Source organism: Syngnathoides biaculeatus, chromosome 14 (genome assembly GCF_019802595.1).
Source record: "Syngnathoides biaculeatus isolate LvHL_M chromosome 14, ASM1980259v1, whole genome shotgun sequence".
Classification (NCBI taxonomy): Eukaryota; Metazoa; Chordata; class Actinopteri; order Syngnathiformes; family Syngnathidae; genus Syngnathoides; species Syngnathoides biaculeatus.
The window spans coordinates 4,881,682-4,905,444 of NC_084653.1; the positions used below are offsets into that span (position 1 = coordinate 4,881,682).

The 23,763-nt window shown below is 42.8% G+C and overlaps 1 long non-coding RNA gene across 1 annotated transcript; it reads left to right on the top strand.

Moving 5' to 3' along the window:
* The first annotated feature begins 2,223 nt into the window (after positions 1–2,223).
* On the top strand, positions 2,224–22,543 carry LOC133512177 (uncharacterized). The gene is made up of 4 exons (XR_009798120.1): positions 2,224–2,343; positions 20,987–21,044; positions 21,136–21,499; positions 21,569–22,543. It is a non-coding gene; the product is annotated as an uncharacterized LOC133512177 (long non-coding RNA).
* Positions 22,544–23,763: the final 1,220 nt, after the last annotated feature.

The following is a 23,763-nucleotide window of genomic DNA, read 5'->3' on the forward strand; positions in this document are numbered from 1 at the left end:
ATTGACATTAAAATCTAATAAATTCATGCAATGTACGAAGCCGATCTTGAAGCTCTGGAATTGGACTTTATTGATTAGATGCTATTTACAAAATAAATTCAGTTTTGAGAAAAAATAAGGCTATATACAATGTCTTCCATGATTGGCTTTCATTCAGAGCAACATTGTAAAATCCATGGACTGTAGCTGCCAGATCATTTTGCTCATAACCTCATTAACAAGCTTTTATCAGCATCAAAACCCGAGCCTGCAGATGGCGTGGAACATGGAAAATTCCTTTGCACGGAAAACCAATTGCTATAAAACAAAGACAATTATGAATCTTTAATCATTTAACGAGATATTTAGGGGCCCCTTCAAAACCTTCCGTCCCAGGGAATTGTTAACGTTAACCATTTTCCTCACCTCATGCTTATTTCTCCTGTTTTATGCAATTAGCAAAACTAGAATTTGAACCACACAAATATTAGATAGATTACCCTGTATGTGAAATTAGACACTGTTGGTGTCGTGGCACACACGACTGACTTTGTTGTGGGTTTGGGTTAGTGATGCTGTCGATAGGTGCCCTGTGAGTGACTGGTGACCAGTTCAGAGTGTAGTCCGCCACTCGCCTGAAGTTAGCTGGGATTGGTTCCAACACTTCTGTGACCCTTGCGACTATAAGTGGCTTGCAAAATGGACATGGGAAATTAGAGTGCACATTGAAAACAGTTTCACAGCTTTATATTGGAGGCATGGGGAAAGACAAACAGAGATGCTAACAAATTACAAGCCTCCACAACTCTGCAAGGGATTTTACAATCTGTGGGAGGCTCAGCCACACTGGCACATTGCACATCTTGCCCGTGTATTTGAACAGAAAATTAACAACTTCAGCAATTTCGACGATACATTATGGAGATAATTGGATTTTAAAACATAAATAAAAAGCAATGTGACAAATTGATTGATTGATTGATTGATTGATTGATTGATTGATTGATTGTGGTCAAATATAGGCTCCAGATAGTTGACATTTTCCGTGGTCAGACAGCTTTTTCCAATGAATACTGAGTCCAGCTGTGATTCCAATCTCAGGAGATTGCTGTCATGCAGTCCAACATCTCTTGAAGGGAACAATTCAGGTGCTGTACGATCACAGCTCTGGAAGGAAACACTTGCAGTGCATTGATGCAATGAACATAGAAAAATGTCCTTGTAAGCAAGACGAGAAGTATTTATGATGTCACATGACTGTTGGACTGCATTGGAATTGGAACATGACTCAATCAATTTGTGATTGGCCCAACAAAAGTGCTGGCCCCGTGTCTTAATTATCATATTTGTTTGGATTTTTCTGGGAATGCTTTCTCATCTCCTTCCCTTGGGATCAATAGGCTGCCTGGGGAAAATGAGAGAGGTGGAGATGAGGGGAATTAAAACATCTTTTAAAGAGAATGAGACAACCTACTTTGGGAGAAAACACGACAACCTGGACAAGGCAGACTGCAGCCACCCTGCCAAGGGTGAGGAGATGGCCTCAAACAGGGTTGTGTCTTTATAGGTTTACAGGACAGTAACCAATGAGCTTGCCAAAGTCGACCAAGGCTTTTCTTTGGGAAGGACAAATTCCATTTTTACTTGGAGGGGGAGGGACAAATTCCCGTAGAAACACAGATTTGGCCTTAGGGAATAGAGTAGAACAATTAACGTGTAAAGAAGACTCTGTTGCATCCGTTGTTTTTTGAAGCACAGAGACTCATCATGAAAGCCCTTAAAAGTTCCAAGTACCACTTGGTGCCATCCACTTTTTCTTCCAAGACATTTTGGCTCTGTTGAATACATTATGTATAGTACTAAATTACCCTGACATATGAGTGCCTCAACTCATGTGTTTTGGGGATTTACAAGCCTTCAATTGGCAGATTTTTTGTTTTTTGTACGTTTGCTTTGTGTTGCGCGCCCAGTGAGCCTCAGATAGACCAATGATCGGGCGAAGAGGGTAAATTTTTTGGGAGTAGTTGCTGCACTTTATTGCCTGGGTGCTGTTAGTGATTAAGTTTGCTGTGTCTATGGTATCTGCACAGAAACGGAGCTGATCATATTTCTTTTTTAGGGTATTTTTTCAAAATAATTTCCGGTGAGCACGAAATTATTTGGAGAAGTATGAAGATCCAAACAATGATGTGCAACAGTTGTAGTAATATATACCAGGCCTGAAGTGGCGCTGTAACACTGCCACTGGAAGTCACCAAAAATAGAGAACAAGAAAGTTGGGCAAAAGGAAGAGGAAAGGAGATATTTGTGTGGACTGACAATATAAAACTTTTGCTTCAGAATACAAGTCCCGATGATGCCAAGGTAAAGAAAACTCAATACTGAGGGTCACTATTTTTTTTCATGTTGCCAGAGATAGCGCACTGTTTCCTTGAGAACTGGGATGACCATGCTATTGTCAGTAAAGATGTACATGTGTTTTCCAAAGGGGTTTGCAAAGGAAGCATTTTCAAATGTACTCACTCTGGGACACAGTATCAAAAATTATACTATTAAGACTCCCCAAACGCTGCCTGTGTGGAGTAAACAATGAAACAATAAAATATCTTTGTGGATACACTTTAACAGTTTTGTATGGATGGGGTCTTCTGATCAGCTCAGCGCTACTACTTAGAAGAAGGGGCTTCCCTTGGCTCTGTGTCATCTGTGGTCGCAGAGTGCTATTTGTGACATTGCTGGTAGTCAGTAATAAATCATGGTGAGTATTTACGTGCGTGGGCTCCTCTTGTTGAACAGATGTTTAGCGAGTTTAGGAGAGTTTGGCTGTTTGGTGTCTGTCATCCCAAGCAGTATATCATTTTCAAATGTGTTCTGCTAGTCTGAGGAGGCTGGGGGATGGAGGCGCAGCAGCTGTAAGGGCTTGCAGCTGGATAGTCTAGCAGCTGAAGACCACAACAGCTTGGGAGCTAGCGGCAATTCTGTAAATCTTCGACTGACATGTTTCAATGGTGGTCAACTGGAAACTGTGATAACAGTTGAAAGGTAACCAGTAAATTACCAGCGATATAGGACAAGAGTAGACAGAGTAGAGCAGGTTCAATAAGAATGAATAACATAAGACACAATTTTTGTTACTTCCATTTTGTCCAGATACAGTAGTACCTCTACTTATAAATGGGAATGCGAAATGCCTCCTCGGAAAAATATTGTCTCTAGCTATGAAGGAAAATTCAGGATACAAAAGGCAAAAATAGGCACCGGATTCGCAGCCCCCAAATTCCACCGAACGTACACATCCTGTATCTTGGTTTGAAGTGGTGTGATGAAACTGCTCGCCCATTGGCTATTGCCCTAACATCTTCCTGGCATCCCATTGGCTAGGATGGTTGTCAATCTTTACCCATAATGCTTTTCCTTTCCCTTGGACACTCGAGTTTCACCGAATCACACGCTAACACTTTCACATGCTGTCACACTCTAGCGGACATATAACTTTTTCGTTTGTGTTTATTGCAAGTTTATTCATCTTTGTTCACCATGGGCCGCAAGAAACGTTAGTGGTATTATGTTATCTGCATGCGTATGTAGACAACACCAGGACGACTCTCAAACAGCCAGGAAAGGCTGAGGAGGACATCGACGAGGATAGTGTCCCCACCCCAGTTTGTATGGTGGCTATCCAGGCCACCAAAAGTGAGGAGTTTGGATGAGTAGTTCAGGAGGTCTGCTGGGACGCCAAGCGCCAAGGTCCCTACAGTGCGACTCAGGCGGACGTCCACAGGATGGGTCCCAATGGCAATGCAGGAACCAAACAGGAGCAGGTGACAGCTGAGGATGAAGCCCCGCTGCAGTGTGGTTGAGAGCCAGCTGCTGACGCTGGTCGAGCACCCCCGAGCAGTGGTTGGTAGACGGCGGCTGCTGATGATTAAGCACCGCCGAGGCTTGGGTGAGAGTTGGGTCAGTGTCGAGGGCCGCCGAGGCATGGGCGGGAGGCGGCTGTGGTTCAGGCGCTCCCGAGACAGGACCAAGAGGCGGCTGGGGGTCGGTCGCCACCGAGACAGGACCAAGAGGCGATTGTGGGTCGCTCGCCATGGAGACAGGAGCAAGAGACGGATGGGGCTCGGTCACCGCCGAGACAGTAGCTTGAGGTGGCAGGGACTCGGTCGCCACGGAGACAGGCGCAAGAGGTGGCTGGGACTCTATCGCTGCCGAAACAGGAGCAAGAGGAAATTGGTTGCCGCTTACCACCGAGGCATCAGCCAGAGGCAGCTTGGGGTCAGGCATCACCAAGACAGGAGCAAGATGCGGCTGGGGTCAGCAGGTGCCTTCTCAGCCTGCTGTCAACCAGGCTTGGTAGGCATGGATACGAGGGTGGCAGAGTTTACACGGACTGGGAAACTGGTGAACTGGGAAACATGGGTGGTATCGAATGAGTTGACAGACTGGCAGATTTTGCTTGGTGTGGCTTGGATGGAGTGAAGGAGGAGGCATAAAGCTCTGCTCTACTTGGCCGCCTCTTCTGGCCACCATGCGGGGCCCCCGGACAAACGGCTAAACAGATGCCCCAGAAAAGGTCAGAGGAAGAGGACTTAGGCTTAGGCACACAGGGGCTGGAAATTGGGGGAGGTGGAACAAATTGACTGGGACTAAAAATAGGGAGGGAAAAACAAAATCAGCATCCAAGTCAGAATCGGGCAGATGGTCATATACTATAAGTGCAGGTGCTCCAAAAAATCTTGAGTCGAGCAAAACGTAGTGGTGAACTGGCCAGGTGTGGAGAATAATCATAACACATGGTTGGTGCAGATGGCAAGGTAGGAGAGGACAAAAAGAAAGAGCCCACTCGGCTAGGGGACGCTTGGTCTTCAGGGTGAGTGCACTGGGAGGCAGACCAGTGGTGTGACCGGCGGCGGGACTGGCGACGCCGCGTTTTACCTGCTGGGTCCTGTTCTGGCCAGTTCGTTCTGTCACGAACATACGACATGGGGCTAGATCCAAATGAAGGACTCAGAGGTAGTGACATGATGTTGTGGAAGGGTTTATTCCAGGCAAAGGTCATGCACAGGTAAGCTGTCCAAAAAAGGCAGAGGCACAAAAAGACGAGGCAAAAGGCAAGGTCCAAAAACATGAAAATGTGGTCGAATTACTTTTAAGCACAAAACAAAACTTGACTTAGCTGTGGTGGCACATGAACACTGGCTGTGACAACGAGGCTAATACATAACAGGAGGCTCGTATACTCATGCAGACTACTGTAGTTTCAAACACAATGAACTGGACACTGAGAATGACAAACTCGATGAAATTCCATGACATTTCCGAATTGATTCAAAATAATCATCTGGAAAATGTCTTAACTAGTCGGGCTATTACTCACTTCGATGACGTTTGCCTTGCCCGTTTCCACAAGATTATTAAAAGCTGTCAAAGGCAAATATCCTTGGATTGGTACTTCACAAAAATTGAAAGTTAATGTCAATGTTTTTTTTAATTAATAGTCTGTGGAATTTGTGGAATTTATTAATTTTAGTGGAATTAAGTTGTGTGCGCGCCTCCTGCTCTGTCCCCCATGATGCCTCGTCTCGCACCCTTCTCTTCGCATTGTTGCTCAATGCCAAAGGTAAATGAACATAATTTTTTATCATTCTTTACATTATGTACACTTTGAATGTTTATTTTTAAGGTAAATGAACATAATATTTTATGATTTATGTTACGTATGTACACTTTTATTGGTTATTTTGGAGGCCGGAGGGGGGTCAGGAGGCTTAGAACGCATTAGGCCATTTTCATATAAAATGCGTTTCTATTCACGAAAAATTAAAGTTATGAAATGATTTCCATAATGAATTAATTTCGTAAGTAGAGGTACCACTGTAAGTAATAATTACCGTAATTTCTCAAAAATAATGTACATATTTTTCCCAAAATATTTTCAAAAAGTTAGTAGGAAAGGTATGAATGAAAGATAAAAAATACAATAACATTGTATAGTTGGATACAGGTACATAGAGTGGTTAAAAGAAAGGTTGTACATAAACATTTCGATGTGATATTCAATGTCTTGTGCTACACATTTATATTTATTACGGTAATGTGTGCCCCCAACCGGAACTCTGTGACCTCCTCAGAGAGCTTGGATTTTACGATCGCTAGCATAGCATGTTTGTTGTTACTGCACCAAAGATCAGAAACGACTGTCCACGAGTTTGTTTTAACTTAAACCAAGACAAACAATGTCGACTACAAAGACTAGTTGTGCAGCCGCTTTTAAAAGAAATGTGTCATCATTCGTGCCAATAATGCCGCCAACCCGGAAGTAGCACTGTAGTCCGAAAAAACAATAGATCGCCTCAATGGCTTCAGGTGAGTATAAAATAATGTGTGTGCAAACTACATAATACGAGCATCATGGGCACATTAAAAAAAAAACGCTCACTTTTTTTTATGTGCCGATTACCCTCGTTTCTATGTAGTCTGAGCTCACATTGTTTTGATAGCCACCTCACGCCAACGGAAAGCTATGGCGTCAAGTGGGCGAGAGGCTGCACTGCGGAACCAAAACTCTCAGGATTCAAAAAATGTTTCCCCACAAACGCCATGGATGCCACAGAGGATGACATGCCGTGGGAGTAAAATTGGATCAATGTTCATGAATTCAGGAGGAACTGGACCAAGTCACCAAAGGTAGCTACGATGGATATTTTTCAGATTGTAGATCAGCCAAATGTTGCTTTTCTTTTGAGATCTTGGCCAAGGATGTGTCATGTAGAGGATAAACTGCACTACGCACAAACGTATTATGAACAAATATTTAATGGAAAAAATGTTTTTGTGAAACAGTGTTAAATATGTATTTGAGACTGTAATATGTGTTATCACCAGTATTAATAAAGTGTTGTGCCATCATTGAGCATTTATTTTAGTTGGTTTAGGGGTTCTGTTCTGACAATTACAGGGACCAGGACAAGCGTGTCCTGTGGCCTGTCCTGAGATTATATTATAGCTAAATCTGTCACGACCCATAGAAACGGAGGTAGGACCCAAATGCAGGAGTCGGGAGACACAGGGGTAATTCGGGAAAAACGTTTATTATTCCAAGGTCGGGGATCAGGCAGGCAGTCAGGTATAGCAGCAGTAGTGAGGACGTCGGGTGTGGAGGGCAGGTCCGCGGGCAGGCAGGAATTGGTACACGGGAGATCGATCAAGGAAGGCAGAAGTGTCAAAGGAGTCAGGCTTACGGGGTCGGTCAGAGAACAGGCGGAGGTTGGTACACACGGGAATACGATCAGAGATACGGGAGTGCTGGTAAGGGGCATGAACCGCAACGATCTGGCACCGGACCAGTCGTCCCCATGGTCCTATATACACCGGGGCCAATCAGCCAGCATGAGGCACAGGTGTGCGCCTCCCAATCAGCGCAGCCGTGCGGGAACCCCCACAGCCAGCGCTGGACCATGACAAAACCAGCACATGCAAAATGATTATGATTAATGATTGTTGTGCAGACAGTTTTTTGAAAAACAATACAAGTACAAACCTAACAAAACATAAATACAAATAATTCCCAATATTTTGATTATATGGGTGGCAGCAAATTGTTGGTGCGCATTGTACATTAGTCGACGGGTTTTAATGATTTTTTTTTTTTAGGTCAACTTTGGGGTGCATATTATACTTCAGGACGCATTATACTCGAGAAATTACAATACACTTTTTTCTGTACATTTTACCACCAGCTGGAGTGCCTGGAGAACACCCACACAGTGACGGGGGAGAACATGCAAATTCCACAGAGGTGCCCCACTGTGGTCCAGGTTTTTATACATCCATCCATTTCCATGTCAACGGGAAGGAGGCGGGATACACCCTGAACTGGTTGCCAGCCAATCGCAGGGCACATCGAGACAAACAACCACACTCACAATCACACCTAGGGGCAATTTAGAGTGTCCAATTAATGTTGCATGTTTTTGGTATATGGGAGGAAGCTGGAGTGCCTGGAGAACACCCACACAGTGACGGGGGAGAACATGCAAATTCCACAGAGGTGCCCCACTGTGGTCCAGGTTTTTATACATCCATCCATTTCCATGTCAACGGGAAGGAGGCGGGATACACCCTGAACTGGTTGCCAGCCAATCGCAGGGCACATCGAGACAAACAACCACACTCACAATCACACCTAGGGGCAATTTAGAGTGTCCAATTAATGTTGCATGTTTTGGGGATGTGGGAGGAAACCGCAGTGCGCAGAGAAAACCCACGTAGGCACGGGGAGAACATGCAAACTCCACACAGGCGGGGCCGGGATGGAACCCGAGTCCTCAGAACTGTGAGGCCAACGCTTTATCAGCTGATCCAGCATGCTACCCGTGGTTTTTATACAATGAAGTATTAGTTTAATTTATTTAAAACAACTTAATTTTTGGAGGGCTGGAATGATCTTATGGCATGTCAATTCATTTGAATACAGGAATTTATTTTTCAGTTGATTTTATTCCTTTATTTATTTTCATAGTGTTGTGCCATATGCTTTAACCAGCCTAAAATGCCAAGGCTTATTAAAAGTCCCCAACTGATTTATGAGTATTTTTTTTTGCTGAAGGAGTTATTTGAACAAAATAGTATCACTGTATTTCATCAAGATCAAGCTGAGTTAAATATCACGTGCCTGAAAGCATAATGGCTTATCACTAGCATGAAACGAACCAGAGAAACTTGCCAACCAACAGCATGTTTTTAACTGTGCTGAAAACGTGGTTTTGTTTTATATCACAGGCGACCAGGTTGATTATTAATTATTTAAACAGTACATGTCGACGAAGCAACCACAAAGACCAAGACCAAGATGTGTTCTGAGAGACAAACAGACAGGCAGACAGGGATGCGCAGTCAGAGAGTCAGACACACAGGCACACACATGCCACAGATATATATATATATATATACACAGCATTAATTCCAGCAATACCCATTAAACACCACTAGGTAACAGTGGGTCCCTGCAAAAAACCTTCTTGAAATGAAAACTACAGGTGCAAAATAATTCTAAACATAGTGTTAAATTATTGTCTTTTTGTTTCCTTTAAAATTTATTATTATATTTTTAAAGTAGGATATTTGTATAAAGCTCTTTACCTACCTATCAAATTGGATGGAGCAAAATATTTTGTTGTATTACAATTCATGATGCTCCTGTCAGCATGGCAACAGTTTTTTTTTCTTTCGTACACCAGGAATAAAAAAATATTTCATTTAATTCTTAATGTCCAATGTGACTATATTTCTTTCCAATGCATTGGTTACTTTAGTATCGAGCTACACTGATCTATGACATCTATAGTATCGATCTATAGTATCATAGATCTGTGGTATTCATTGGATCACAATGTTACTTGTTTCATAACAATAGCTATAAATCAGTATCAAATACCTGTACACCCACACAAGCACACACACACACACACACAGGTATGTATCTAAGGTTACAATGTAGTATAATATAGAGATACTGGTCCATGGAGAAGAGATTGGTAATTTTTTTTCCCCTAAGTGTCTATGTCAGATCCTAAAATGGTTGTCAAGGGCCACGCCAACATGCTAATCCATCCATTCATCTATCCATTATCTGATCCGTTCATCCTAACATGGGTCACGGGAGTGCTGGAGCCTATCCCAGCTATCTTTGGGCCGAAGGCAGGATATGTCGCAGGGCACATAGAAACAAACAACCATTTGCATTCACAATCACACACAATTTCAAGTCTCAAATTAATGCATTATGGAAGTAAATATGTGCCACCTGGATTTGAATTAAAAGTGCCACTGAAAATTGTATGTGGTGAAATCCACATTGTTATTGCAAAGTGATTACAGTCACGTGACGTCACATACTAGGAAAGTGTAACTGTATTGGCTGGGTGTTAGGTTCTGACCTGAAGTAACCCTGCCTTCTTAACACTGAATTTAGACGGTGAATTGCAGACAGCGAATTGTAGCCAGTAGCCTCAAAATATTGCATTTAAATTTTAAAGGTTGAATTATTTTATATGGCAAATTTGTTAACATTGAATGTTTAAAACTGAAATACAGCTATTCAAAATGTGATCACTTTGAAATAAAAATGAATTTTACAACGTAAAATTTTCAGTGGCATTTTTAATTCAAATCCTGGTGGCACATATTTACTCATAATGCATGTTTTTGGAATGTGGGAGGAAACTGGAATGCCCAAATAAAACCCATGCACGCATAGGGAGAAGATCCAAAGTCCACACAGGAAGGCTGGGACTTGAATTCCGGTCCTCAGAACTGTGGGGGAGATGCTTTAACCAGTTGCACACCGTGCCATCCTGAGCAATACAACAGAACGGATTCATCTAAATGACAAAATGTTGACATCCAGAAAAAAAGGTACAATGAGGGAACAGAGTGAGGCCACTGACATGCTAATCTCACCTGTATTCCATATTCATATAATAAAGAAGAAATTATTTGAAGACTTAAATTGGCCTAAAGTGTGAATGTGTGCACAAATAGTTCTTAGTATGTGCCCTGCGATTGGCTGGCAACCACTTCAGAGTGGATGGAAGAATAGAATAGAAAATACAAAGCTTTATTGTAACTTTCACAGGAACAGTGCTCATCAGTTTGGCATCTCCCAATTTGCAGCATCCATCCATCCATCCACTTAGCCGCTTATCCTCACGAGGGTTGCGGGAGTGCTGGAGCCTATCCCATCTGTCTTTGGGCAGGTTGCGGGGTACACCCTGAAGTGGTTGCCAGGCAATCACAGGGCACATCAACACAAACAGCCGCACACACAATAACACCTAGGAACAATTTATAGTGTCCAATTAATGTTGCATGTTTTTGGGATGTGGGAGGAAACCGGAGTGCCCGGAGGAAGCCTATGCAAGCATGGGGAGAACATGTAAGCTCCACACAGGCGAACCCAGGACCTCAGAATGGTGAGGCCAACACTTTCCATCTTATTCACCATGCCGCCCCAATTTGCAGCATTGAGGTACAAAAGAAAAAAAAAAAAGAAGTAGGCAAACGATTATGAAAAAACACTTTTTTACAGAACATACATTGTTCACATTTTGGAGGACCATATTATGATATGGTATTCGGTTATTACATAGATAATGATCAAACAATATTGTAAACTCTTTAATTAGATTGCAGTGTGTGAAGAGGGTGATTAGGCAGGAGTGTATCGGGGAGCACATGGTTCTCGACTGTTATTGGCATTATCCAGAGGAGATGGGGGAGAAAAGTGACTGTCCAGGGTGAAAGGGGCCTTTTATGATTCCAGTGTCTTTTTGCATTAGTCTGCCAGTTTTTGTGTCCTTGAGGGTGAGTAGTGTTCCACTAGTCACCCACTGCATTGCTTTCACCACCCGCTGCGGGTTTTTCCTGTCCTTCACAGTACAGTTCCTGAACCAAATTGCAAGCAGAAAGGTCAGGAGATGGTCCATTGTGGATCAATAAGTTTACCACCAGGTGTTGGGGTATCTGAACTTGGTACAGTTTCTTGAAGTACACTTTTTAACATGCTTTCCTCAAATGATGGGAGATTAGTCAACCAGGTGAGGTCTTGCGAGACACCAAAGAACTTGTCTCCATCAATGTGGAGGATGGTGTTTTCAGTTCTTTTGTATTTTCTAAAGGCCATGATCATCTTCTACATCTTGGTTGTGTTCATGTTCTGGTAAATGATTTGACACCAAAGCCTGAGATGTCAGACCTCCTCTTTGTAGTCTGACTCATCATTGTCCTTCATTAGTCTCTACAAGCCCTTCGACTGATTGACGACCAGTTCAGAGGGTCGCCTGATGCTAGCTGGGATAGGCAAAAGGCTCTTCCGTGACCCTTGCGATGATAAGTGGCTTGGATCATGGATGGATGGATGGATGGATGGATGGATGGATGGATGGATGGATGGATGGTCTTTACAATTGGCAGTGGTTTTGTTGTTGGGCTAATTTAGAGAGGAGTCATAGAAATAGGGAAGTAGCAAATGGGGATGAGGACACACCCTTGTGGCATTCACATGTTCAGGATGAGAATGCATTGGGTCTTGTTTCCCACCCTGACATTCTGGGGTCTATTACTGAGGAAGTCTAATATCAGTGTGCACAGTGAGCTGCTAATACCCAGGTGGCTAAGCTTTATAGCCATTTTGTGGGGTGCAACTCTATTAAATGCAGAGCTGAATTCCACAAACAGCATCCTCACATAGGTGTCAGCATTGTGTGAGGGCTGTGTGAAGTGCTGTGCTGATTGTATCTTCTGTTGACCTGACTGGCCTGTACGCAAACTGGTGGAGTTCAAGGTTACAGGGGAAAATGTCCTTGGTGTGAGACAGGATGAGTCTCTCCAGGCATTTAGTGACATGTGTGTTAGAGCAACTGGGCAACATTCATGCGGGCACCTTAATGTGCGCTTCTTAGGTTCTGGGACAATGGAAGTTGATTGAAGACAGGAGGGGACTACAGACTGCTGTAGCATGTGGTTAAATATGGCAATGAAGAATTCTGCTAGCTAGTCTGCACATACTTTTAGAACTTGTAGTGTCAGATTGTCTGGACCAGCTGCTTTCCTTGCACTGACTTTGTAAAGTGTGGCTCCTTCACAGTGTCAATTATTGAATGCATTTATTTAATGCATTATATTTCTATTGTTTTGAATATTTGCTACCGTGTATAAGGTTACTGTTGTTACAATTGGGAAATAAAAAGGTGAAATGTCAAAGCAGTCATGAAAATTACATTAACATACAGTATCACTCATCAAGTGTTATAGACATTGAATGGACAGAGATCCTGAATACCACATATGCATCATAAATCTATCTGGTCGAATAACCCTGTCCATTCACCGATAGGAATTGTATGTAGATACACTGATAAAGTACCACTACATGAATATTATTACTAGATAATGTGTCTATATATATACATTGGAGGGAAAAACAGTATTTGGAGAGCCATTGATTGTGCAAGTTGTCGCACTAAAAAGGATGAGAGAAGTCTGTAATTTTCAATTGTGAGAGATCAATGTGAAAAAAAGTCCAGGAAATCACAGGATTTTGTATCAATGTATTTATTTGTATATTGCTCCAGAGAATATGTAATAAGTTCATCTAACTAAGTTGTAATGAAAAATGTGTTTGCAATTAATGGAGTCAAATGTTTGGTTTAGGTTAGGTTACCAGGTTTCTACACGCTGTAGCAGGTATTTGGGCCGATTTTCCATGAAACTCTCTCCATCCGTCATATTCTGGCGACATTGAAATGCTTCTTACTGGGCCACTTTTTATTTGCTTGGGCTGTGTGTTTATAGTTCCATCTTCAATAACCTTATGTAGGGAAGGAGGTATTTGCCCAAAATCTCCCAATACATGAATTCTCTCCTGAATTCAGATCAGTTGTCCTGTCCCCTTGGTTAAAAAAAAAAAAAAAAAAAGCAGCCCTAAAGCATAATGTTTCCACCCACTACTTCAAAGCGAGTATGGTGTTCTTGGGATGCCTCTCAACATCCCTCTTAATTCAAAAACAGTGAATGATTTTTATGCCATAAACATCGATATTGATTTCATTTGACCACATGCCATTCTCTCAGTCCTACTCTGAATCATCCAGATGGTCACTGGCAAACTTTATACAGGCCTGGAAATGTGCTGGCTTTAACTTTGCGGGCAGTGCAGGATTTCAATCCAAGTTAATTTAGTGTGTTACCAATGGTAACCTTTGTAGTTGTGGTCCCAGCTGTCTTCCGGTCATTAACAAGGTCCACCCATGCAGTTTTGCACTTTTTCCGCACTATTCAGTAGATCACTGAAACCCCATGAGGTGGATTGTCAAATTGTGTGTCGTCATATATTTTGTCCTTCTTTTAATAATCACACCAACAGTTGATCACTTCTCACCAAGTTGCTTGTCTACTATGGAGTACCTTATACCAGCCTTGTGCAGGTCTACAATTTTGTACCTGGTGTCCTGGGACACCTCTCTGGTCTTTGCCGTGGTGGAGAGGTTGGAGTCTGACTGTTTGAGAGTGAGGAGAGGTGTCTTCTCAACAGATTGAGTTAAAACGTGCCATAAATAAGAGTAACATGTGGAGGATAGAAGAGCTTCTACAAGATGAAGGAGCAGGTCTGTGAGAGCCGGACTTAGTGGTTGCTGTTAGTGTCATGATCCTGCCAATCCAGCCCTGGCTGTGCGGGTTCCCACTGATTAACCCCGGTATATATAGGACCCTGGGGACAACTGTTCTTCGCCAGATCGTCGCAACTCATGCCCCGTTCCTGCACTCCCGTATCTCCGATCGTAAACCCATGTGTACCGACCTCCGCCTGTTCTCCGACCGACCCCGTAAGCCTGACTCCTTTGACACTCCTGCCTTCTCTGATCGATCTCCTGTGTACCGACCCCTGCCTGCCCGCGGACCTGCTCTCTTCGCCCAACGTCCTGACTACCGCTGCTCCACTTTGACTGTCTACCTGATCCCCGACCTTGGAACGAATAAACACTTTTCCCAAAATGCCTCTGCATCTCCGGAGTCCTGCTTTTGGGTCCTCCTCCGTCTCGATGGGTCGTGACAGGTGTCTAAGTATTTTTTTGCATTTTTGCACCTTCTCTCTCCAGAAGTTGAAGTATGCCTGTGATGAAAATTACAGATGCCCATCTTTTTAGGTGGGACAACTTAAACAGTTGGTGGCTAGACGAATAACACACACACACACACACACATGCTGATATATAGACATACATGGGGTATGGAAAGTTTTTAGACCCCATTAAAATTTTCACTTTGTTATATTGCAGCCATTTGTTAAAATTAGCAATCCATCCATTCATTTTCTGAGCCCTTTATCCTCACTAGGTTCGTGGGAGTGGTGGAGCCAATCCCAGCTGTCATTGAGCAGGAGGCGGGGTACACCTCAGTGTGCTAGAGACGACAACAGTCACACTCACATTCACACCAATGGGCAATTTAGAGTCTCCGATTAATACATGTTGTTGGGGATGTGGGAGGAAACCGGAGTGCTCGGAGAAAACCCGCACTGGGAGACAATGCAAACACCACACAGACAGATCCAGGATTTGAACCCCGGTCCTCCTTTACTGTGAAACCAATGCTCTAACACTTTGATCCACCATGCTACCTTAAAATAATTTAGATTAATTTTCCCCCCTCATTAATAGGACCCTATATTGAAGGAAAAAAGTAATTGTTGAAATTTTTGCCAGTTTATTAAAAAAGAAAAACTGAAATATCATACAGCCAAAAATTTTCCATGCACTTTTCTGTGACACTCATATATTTAACTAAGGTGCCGTTTGTTTCTTTTGCTCACCCTTAAGATGGATCCACACACCCATTGGAGTGCATCTGTGTTTGATTATACTCAATGTACTTGATTAGGAAAACCACACCCCTTAAGGTCACAGTGCATGTCAGACCAAATAAGAATCTTGAGGTCAACAGAACTGCCTGAAGACCTCAGAGACAATTGTGGCAAGACACAGATCGAGCTAAGGTTACAAAAAAAAAAATTATACTGCACTTAATGTTCCTAAGAGCACAGTGACAGCTATAATCCTTAAATGGAAGACGTTTTGGAAGACCAGAGCCCTTCCTGTCCCGTCTGCCCTAACTGAGCAATCGGGGAGAAGAGCCTTGACGAGAGAGGTAATGAAGAACCCAAAGATCACTGTGGCTGACCTCCAGAGATGCAGTCGGGAGATGTGAGAAAGTTCTAGAAAGTCAACTATCACTACAGCCCTCCATCAGCCAGGGCAGAGTAGCTCAGCTCTCTTTAGTGCAAGACCCATGAAACCCCGCATGGAGTTTGCTAAATAAAAAACGCGAGAAGGACTCCAAGCTAGTGAGGAATAAAATGTTCTTGTCTGATGAAACCAAAATTGAAATTTATCCATCAATATTCTGAGCTACTTTTCCTCACAAGGGTTGCAGGAGTGCTGGAGCCTATCACAGCTATCATGAGGCAGGAGAGGTGCTACACCCTGAATTTGTTGGTAGCCACTCAGAGTACAATTAAAACTGTTGGTTTTAATTCTTAATGGGATATGCGGAGAAAACAAGGCAATGCTCATCAGTTGTCTTATACATTCCCAACAGTGACCCTAAAAGCACACAACTAAAATACCGAAGGATTGGCTTCAGAACAAATCTGTGACTGTTTTTGAATGTCCCAGCCAGAGCCCTGACATAAGCCCAATTGAGAATCTCTGGAAAGACAGGAAAATGGCAAGTCAACCAATGTTCACCATGCAACCTGACAGAACTGGACAGGATCTGCAAGGATGAATGGCAGATGATCCCCAAATCCAGGTGTGGAAAAACTTGTTGCATCAATCCCCAAAACACTCAAGCCTGCCTAGCTCAAAGTGGTTCTTATACTAAATACTGAGTAAAAGGTTTGAATGCTTATGGCTGTGTGAGATATCAATTTTTTTCTGATTTAAATAAATTAGCAAAAATAACAATTTTACCATCAACATGGGGAGCTGTGTGTACAGTAAGGAAGAAAACAAATAACCTGAACAAATAATTTTAGCAAATGGCTGCATTATAACAGTGAAAAATTTAAGGGGTCTGAAAACTTTATGTTCCCCCTGTGTGTGTGTGATTGCGTGTGTGTGCGTAAACACCACAGCACAAAAGATTATACAGCGGTCTACAAAGCCATGGAGTTTTCTACTAGCACAGGCCACCCCAGAGAGTCAGGACAAACGAGGTAACTAGTTGTATATTCCTCTGCCGTGAAATGTGCACTGCTACAGTATTTATTATTGTTACTTTCATTTATGACTGTGTATCGTTATCAGAATAGTTGACGTAAGCACAGGTAAAGTTCTAGTTGGGAGAGTGGGAGTAGTGGGGTTTTTTTTTTTCGTCTTGGTAGCTGTTCAATTCCTTCTTTTTAACTTTAATTTTTTACCGGTGCAAGTGATAGCTTAGGTGCTTTATAAATGGGAGTGCTTGCCTAATGATTGACAGAGTCTTTGGTCACATCTGTTTCTACAGTCTTTGATTGGCTGTTCTTTTAGCACCATGGCAAGTTATTAGATAACAATTTAAGTTAAATTACCCCTCTTTGAGCCGTCACCTTATCATAGTAGAGGGGTTTGTGTGTTCCAATGATCATAGGAGCTAAGTTGTCTGGGGCTTCGAGCCCCTGAGACAGTCACCATTGGCAAACAAGTCCTAGGTGAATGACCAGAAAAAGCTCCAAAAACTCCTATGATTGACAGAATTAATGGATTTGGATTTCCCTTGCCTGAACATGGGTCACTGGGGACCCCTCTGGAGCCCGTCTTGGTGGTGAGGCTCGAAGGCAAGCGTCTGGTGTTAGGGCCTGCACCCACTGGTCGGGCTTACCACAGCCCAGAAGAGTAACGTTGGTCCTCATTCCCACGCAATCACCACCTATGTGAGTGGTGATTGGGAGCAGTGGGAGCTGGGCGGTTGCCGAAAGCGGAGACCTGGGCAAGCCGATCCCTGGCTACAGAAACTGGCTCTCGGGACGTGGAGTGTCACCTCTTTGGTATGGAATGACCCCCAGTTGGTGTGTGAGGTTGAGAAGTTCTGACTAGATGTAGTTCAACTCGCCTCAACACACAGCTTGGGAGGGGTTGGACTCTTTTCCACAGTTGCTTATGGTTAGACATGCTCAGCAGGTATGGGTTTACTTATTGACCCTTGTCTAGGTGCCTGTATGTTGGGGTTCACGCCGCTGGATAAGAGGGTAGCCTCCCTCCACCTTTGGGTGGGGGATGGGTCCTGTTTTTTGTGCCTATGCACTAAACAGAACTTCAGATACTCCACCCTTTTTCTGTTCTTTGGATCAGGTGCTGGAGAGTGCTCCCACAGGGAACACCATAGTTCTGCAGAGAGACTTCAACCCTCAAATGGACAATGGCAGTGAGAATTCTGGCTTTACCACAGATTGTTCAAATACCATTTTCAAGCACAAGGGTGTCCACTTTTGCACTTGGGACCAGAACACCCAAGGTTACAGTTAGATGAATGACTTTGTGGTTTTGTCATTAGACTTGCACACGCATGTCATGGACACTCGGCTGAAGAGAGTGGCGGAGGGTTCAAATGATCACAACCTGGCGGTAACTTGGCTCCGATAATGGAGAAGATGGTGATAATGGGAATTCCTAGGCGGACTCTCCCATCTCTGGGGTTGTGATCATTGAAATGGTTAAAAAGCTCCCCAGTGGCAATGCCCCAGGGATGGAGTCCTGTGGTGGGCGCTTTGGGAGTATTAGGTCCTGAAGCCCCTCATACGGGCTCTTTGGTCCCTGTATGACTGGTGTCAGAGTTTGGTCCACATAGCCAGCAGTAAGTCTGACTCCTTTCTGGTGAGTGTTGGACTCTGCTAAGGTTGCCCTTTGTCCCCAATTCTCTTCATAGCCTTTATTAACAGAATGTAGCAGTCTAGAATGTAGAACAGGTGTAGAGGGGGTCCGATTTGGTGGCCTCAGTATTGTACCTTTGCTTTTGCAGGTGATTTCTTTCCGTTGGTTTCATCAGTATGGAAATAAATGGGCCATCAGGATTTGAATTAAAAATGCCACTGAAAATTTTATGTTGTAAAATTCACAGTTATTTCGGTGATCACATTTTCAATAGCTGTATTTCAGTTTAACTTTTCCATGTTAGCAAATTCGCGTTATAACAAAATTCAACCTTAAAAATTTAAACCCAATATGTTCTTCTCTCCTGAGATTCAACTGACTACAACTTGCTGTCTGCAATTCAACTGGCTACAATTCGCTGTCTGAAATTCACCGTCTAAATTCAGTGTTCAGTGTTAAGAAAACCTGAAATTACCCTGCCTTCTTCACACTGAATTTAGACGATTAATTGCAGACAGCGAATTGGAGCCAGTTGAACCTTCAAAATGCAATTTAACTGTTAACTGTTAAAAGTTAAATTGAAATACAGGGATTGAAAATGTGATCACTCTGAAATTACAATGTAAATTTTTACAACATTACATTTTCAGTGGCTTTTTAATTTAAATCCTGGCAGCACATATTTACTTACATCAGGCTTTGATCTCCAAATTTCAAGCAGCACCTCCAAATCTGTTATCATGGTCTTCACTCAAAAAATCTAGTTCAGAGATGATATCCTTTCCCATGTAGAGGATTTCATTTATTTTGGGGTCTTGTTCTTGAGTGAGAAAAGACTGGAACAGGAGATCGACAGGGGTATTTATGCAGCACCTGCAGTGATGCTGTCTTTATCTTGGTCTGATGTTCTGAAGAAGTAGCTCAGGCAAAAGGTGAAAATCACTCTTTTCCATTTGTACTTCATTCCTACCCTCATCTATGGGTCCAACCTGTGGGTCATGGCTGAAAGAACAAGATCCCAGATTGAAGCAGATGAATTAGATTTCCTCTGCAGGGTGTCCGGGTGCTCCCTTTGAGAAAGGGTGAGAAGGTCAGCCATCTGGGAGCACCTCAGAGCAGAACCGGTGCTCCTCCATATTGAGAGGAGCTAGATGAGGTGGCTCGGGTATCTGTTTATGATGCCCCATGGTCCAGGCACATGCCACCGAGAGGAGACCCGAGGGATGACCCAGGTACGCTGGTGGTTTGCCTGGGAACGTCTCTCACGATCCCCTCGGAAGAGCTTGAGGAAGTGTCTGAGGAGAAGGAGAACTGCCCCCACGACCAGACCTCAGATCAGCAGAAGGGAATGGCTCTATGAAATGATAAATTAGAGGGATTAGATGAAGTAATAGAGTTGTAGCACAGTGCTAAGTCATGGTACTTAAAATCTTGCAGACCTTACTGGGTTAATATGAACTCCTTTATCACCCTTCTACATACTGTTTGATGTAAGTGGATTTGTAGTGACGTAAAATGTGTCTGACGTTTTGATCTTAAGCGGACATTTTATACTAAAGGGAATTCTGTTGATTAACATATTCTAAAACATATTCTAAAACATATTCTAAAACTGAGATCTGAGTTCTCTTCCTGTGATAAATGTTCATATTGGTGTACATTGTTGGATGTAGTATGAGCTGAAGAGATGAGAAAATGTGTTTTGTCTCACAAGAAGAAATGAGGGATGAGATAGATGTGACCAGCAAGAGGAGTTGTGGAGGAGGTGACCAGGATGGACATTCAAAAAAGTTGAGAAACAAAGTGCCCGAGAGAAGGACAGAGCCATCGAAACAGAAGTTTATTCAGAGAACTTCGTCAAATACTGCTTAGTTACCCTTTGAAGGAGTTCGTGTGTAAATCCAGAAGCGTCCCCGAAGGACTTTTTCCTGACACAAAATGTCACCGTTAGGTATGCCAAACGCTAGGCTGTAGCATAGGCACATGGTACGGCTAAAGGTACGAGATAGCATTGCTTGAGAGGAGTGAGACATCAGGATTCCAGTGTTCTCAAGCGTCGGAAAGGATTGTTTCAATATACACAAGCTTCAGAGCAGGATTTTATAATACACTCAGTTTCTTCAACAAGAGTTTATTCAATTCCACGTCTTGAGTTCTGGACCGTGAGTTCTGTGAATGGGTGTAAGAGTGTGATATGAGGCCACCACTGTAAAAAAAAAACAACAACAACAAAAAAAAAACCTGTATGCTATTTAAAAATATTGTGTAACTTTTGTCTACTTAGTTCATTTTTTGTTTTAAATATATTTATATGGTGTGTTGACTCAGAGGTTTTATGTTTTATTCTGGTTTTAACCAATAAAAGCTTGAATCCAAAACAAATTGGGATTCACAACCCACCAAAAAAGCTACTTTAGAGACTTTGTTTTATTCATGAAATATTTTTGTTATCATAATGTTGGATGAACATATTCATGTTCGGAACTTTAAGGGGGGTATGACTGTGGTTTTACCAAAAAGTTACATCATCTCTGGGTCTCATCATTGCTAATTAGGCTGTTTAGTTTGGTATTGTTATTTAGATGTATGCTTTTAAATAGGTGGACCGGCATGGTATCCCCCTGACACCAAACAAACTCAACCGCCTGCCATTCTTCTGTAAGTTCTAACAACACTGAGCACCTGCTCAACACAGAGCAGTGTGCTAAGCCCACTTTTTTTTTTTCTGTCTCTACACCTTCAACTGCAGCCCAGCCCACAAAAATAACATCATCGTCAAATTCGCTGATGACACAACAGTGGTCAGTCTGATCACAAAAGGATCACCCTAGAAGAGAGGAGGTCCAGAAGCTCACAACCTGGTGTACAGACAACAATCTGGCACTGAACACTCTAAAAACAAAAATCATTGTGGACTTCAGGAGGAACAGAAGTATACCAGCTGCGCTCCTCATTAACGCCAAGCATGTGGAGAGAGTTCGCACATTCAGGTTCCTGGGACTCCTGATTTTTGAGGACCTCTCCTGAACAGACAACATCACAGCAGCCATTAAAAAGCTTCAACAGCATCATCACTTCCTGAGAGTCCACAGGAAGAATAACCAGGACACAAGGTTGCAGCTGGTCTTCTACCGCTAATCTATCGAGAGCCTGCTGACATTTTGTGTGTCCGTTTGGTACAGGAGCTGCATTGAGGCAGACAGAGCAACGCTTCAGGGCTCAATCAAAGCAGCACAGAAGATCGTTGGCTGCCCTCTGCCCTACATGCCAGACATTTATTCCTCTCAGTGCCTCAGCAGAGCTCAGAACATTATTAAGGACACTACACATCCTGGCTATCAACTGTTTGAGCTCCTGCCGTCTGGAAGGTATTACAGATGTGCAAAAACAAGGACCAATAGACTAAGTATTTTCCGAGAGCCATTTTCTACCTCGATCTCTCATCTTTCCTCTAGCCACACTATTAATGCAAAGGTACACTGATCTCGATATCTTGAGCAATGCTTTTTATGCACTGTTTTACTCGTGTATTTTTATTTATTTGTGTTATTTTTATTCTTACTTTTATATTGACTTTATATATACACTGACACAGGAGAGGCTCTCCTGTTTTGTTGTACACTCATATAATGACAATAAATGGCATTAATTAATTAATTAATTAATTCATTCATTCATTCATTTATACATACATACACCATGGTATCATGGGTGCTCCAGAGGAACGATTGTTCAGATTTGAATTTTATCCTCCTGTTGAGTCGTACAGAAAGTTTTAACGTGTGACATGTTTTTTTAACTAAAGAATCCACATTTGTGTCATTCGGATTTTCTTATTCTTTGTTTAGTAGTTTTCTCTCTCTTTCTCTCTTTGAGGTAGTTTGTACTGTTACTTTGACCATCGTCATCATATCTTTGTGTTAGTATGTCACATTTTCGTCCTCTTTCTGTTCAGCAAATCTGTCAATTCTTCAATCTTTTGTATGCATGTCAAATATTGCGCGTGTCTGCCTGACTACAGTTTGGAAGTGTTTGAAATGCTATTAAAGTGTTTTGGGATCATAGTTTGGGGTATGTTTATGGTTTAATCAATTGATATAAAAAATTGTATGTGCTTTTAGGGGACTGTCAATCATTTGCGGAAATTCACGTTTTACATTGAGAATCATCCCTATCCCCTGCTAGCAGCAAATTATTTTCAAAGGTAAAGCAATGAAGATGTCTGTAGGTGTTTCAAACACTATTAAACTGTTTTAGCATCATAGTGTGTAGTATAGTTATTTTTTTAACTGTCAACCTAAGCAATCATAATCATCTTTTGGACAGCACCAATTAGTCACAGAATTCTTTATTCTTGGATAGGCTCAGCTATATCCCTCGTGCATAGCAGCGTCAACTCTTCCATTTCACTTCTTGTTAGATCTATATTATGAAAGTGCCACTGTCATGAAATGGATGATTTTTAGTACGTTATTAATGAAAAAACAACAGCCGGTATGGAACCATCCATTTTTTCTCCACAAAACATGATTTTGACATACATGGCTTTTTGTAATTCCCGCCATGAAAATCCTCTAGAGGGTTTTGATTTCAACAAGAAGCAGGACGTGACGTTGGAGGCAGTAGCGTGCTCAAGCGGACTTGGTGTTAGCCAAAATGCCGGGTCGTTGCATTGCTGGATATTGCTAACACTCGGGAGAATGGATTTACCCCTAATAAGTTTCCAAGAGACCCGGTTTGTCATGAAAAATTAATCGCATGGGTGCAAAGAATGAGAGCTTTGTGGGTTCCAAATGACAGGTAGGCGTGTATACAGCTACTAAAAAAAAAAAAAAAAAAAAAAAAAACAATAGTTGGGGCGGTGGGGGCATAATCCGTAAATTAGATGTGCGAAATGTGTCGATGTGCGCACTGGAAGGCTTCCGTGCAGAAGCCGCTGAAGGATGGCCTCTGCAGGCCTTGTGAATCCCTACCGGCCTTGTGAATCGCCACTGGCCTTGTGAATCGCCACTGGGCTTGTCAGCCAGGGTGGCTCATCGCGGCTGGGCCGTGGTGGCTCATCTCCGCCACGGAAGTGGATGGGACGGGGAGGTGGATTAGCCACAGCGTCGTCGTCGCTCGCGGGCGCTTTGTTTTCATCACCGCCGCGCAGAGGTGGATTGGCCGTGATCCACATATCATCTAAATATGGCTCGGAACAATAGGGTAATATTGCCCCGTGTTGGGATTTGCGAGTTAGACCCTACGTGTGGTCACGGATTAAGGAAGAGATGACCAATGATTATACGAGTTAACAGCAAATGGATTTATTACAAAGGAATGTGCAATACAGACGTCTGGGTCTTAGTTAGGCATCTGCTGATCACGAGACGTGTGT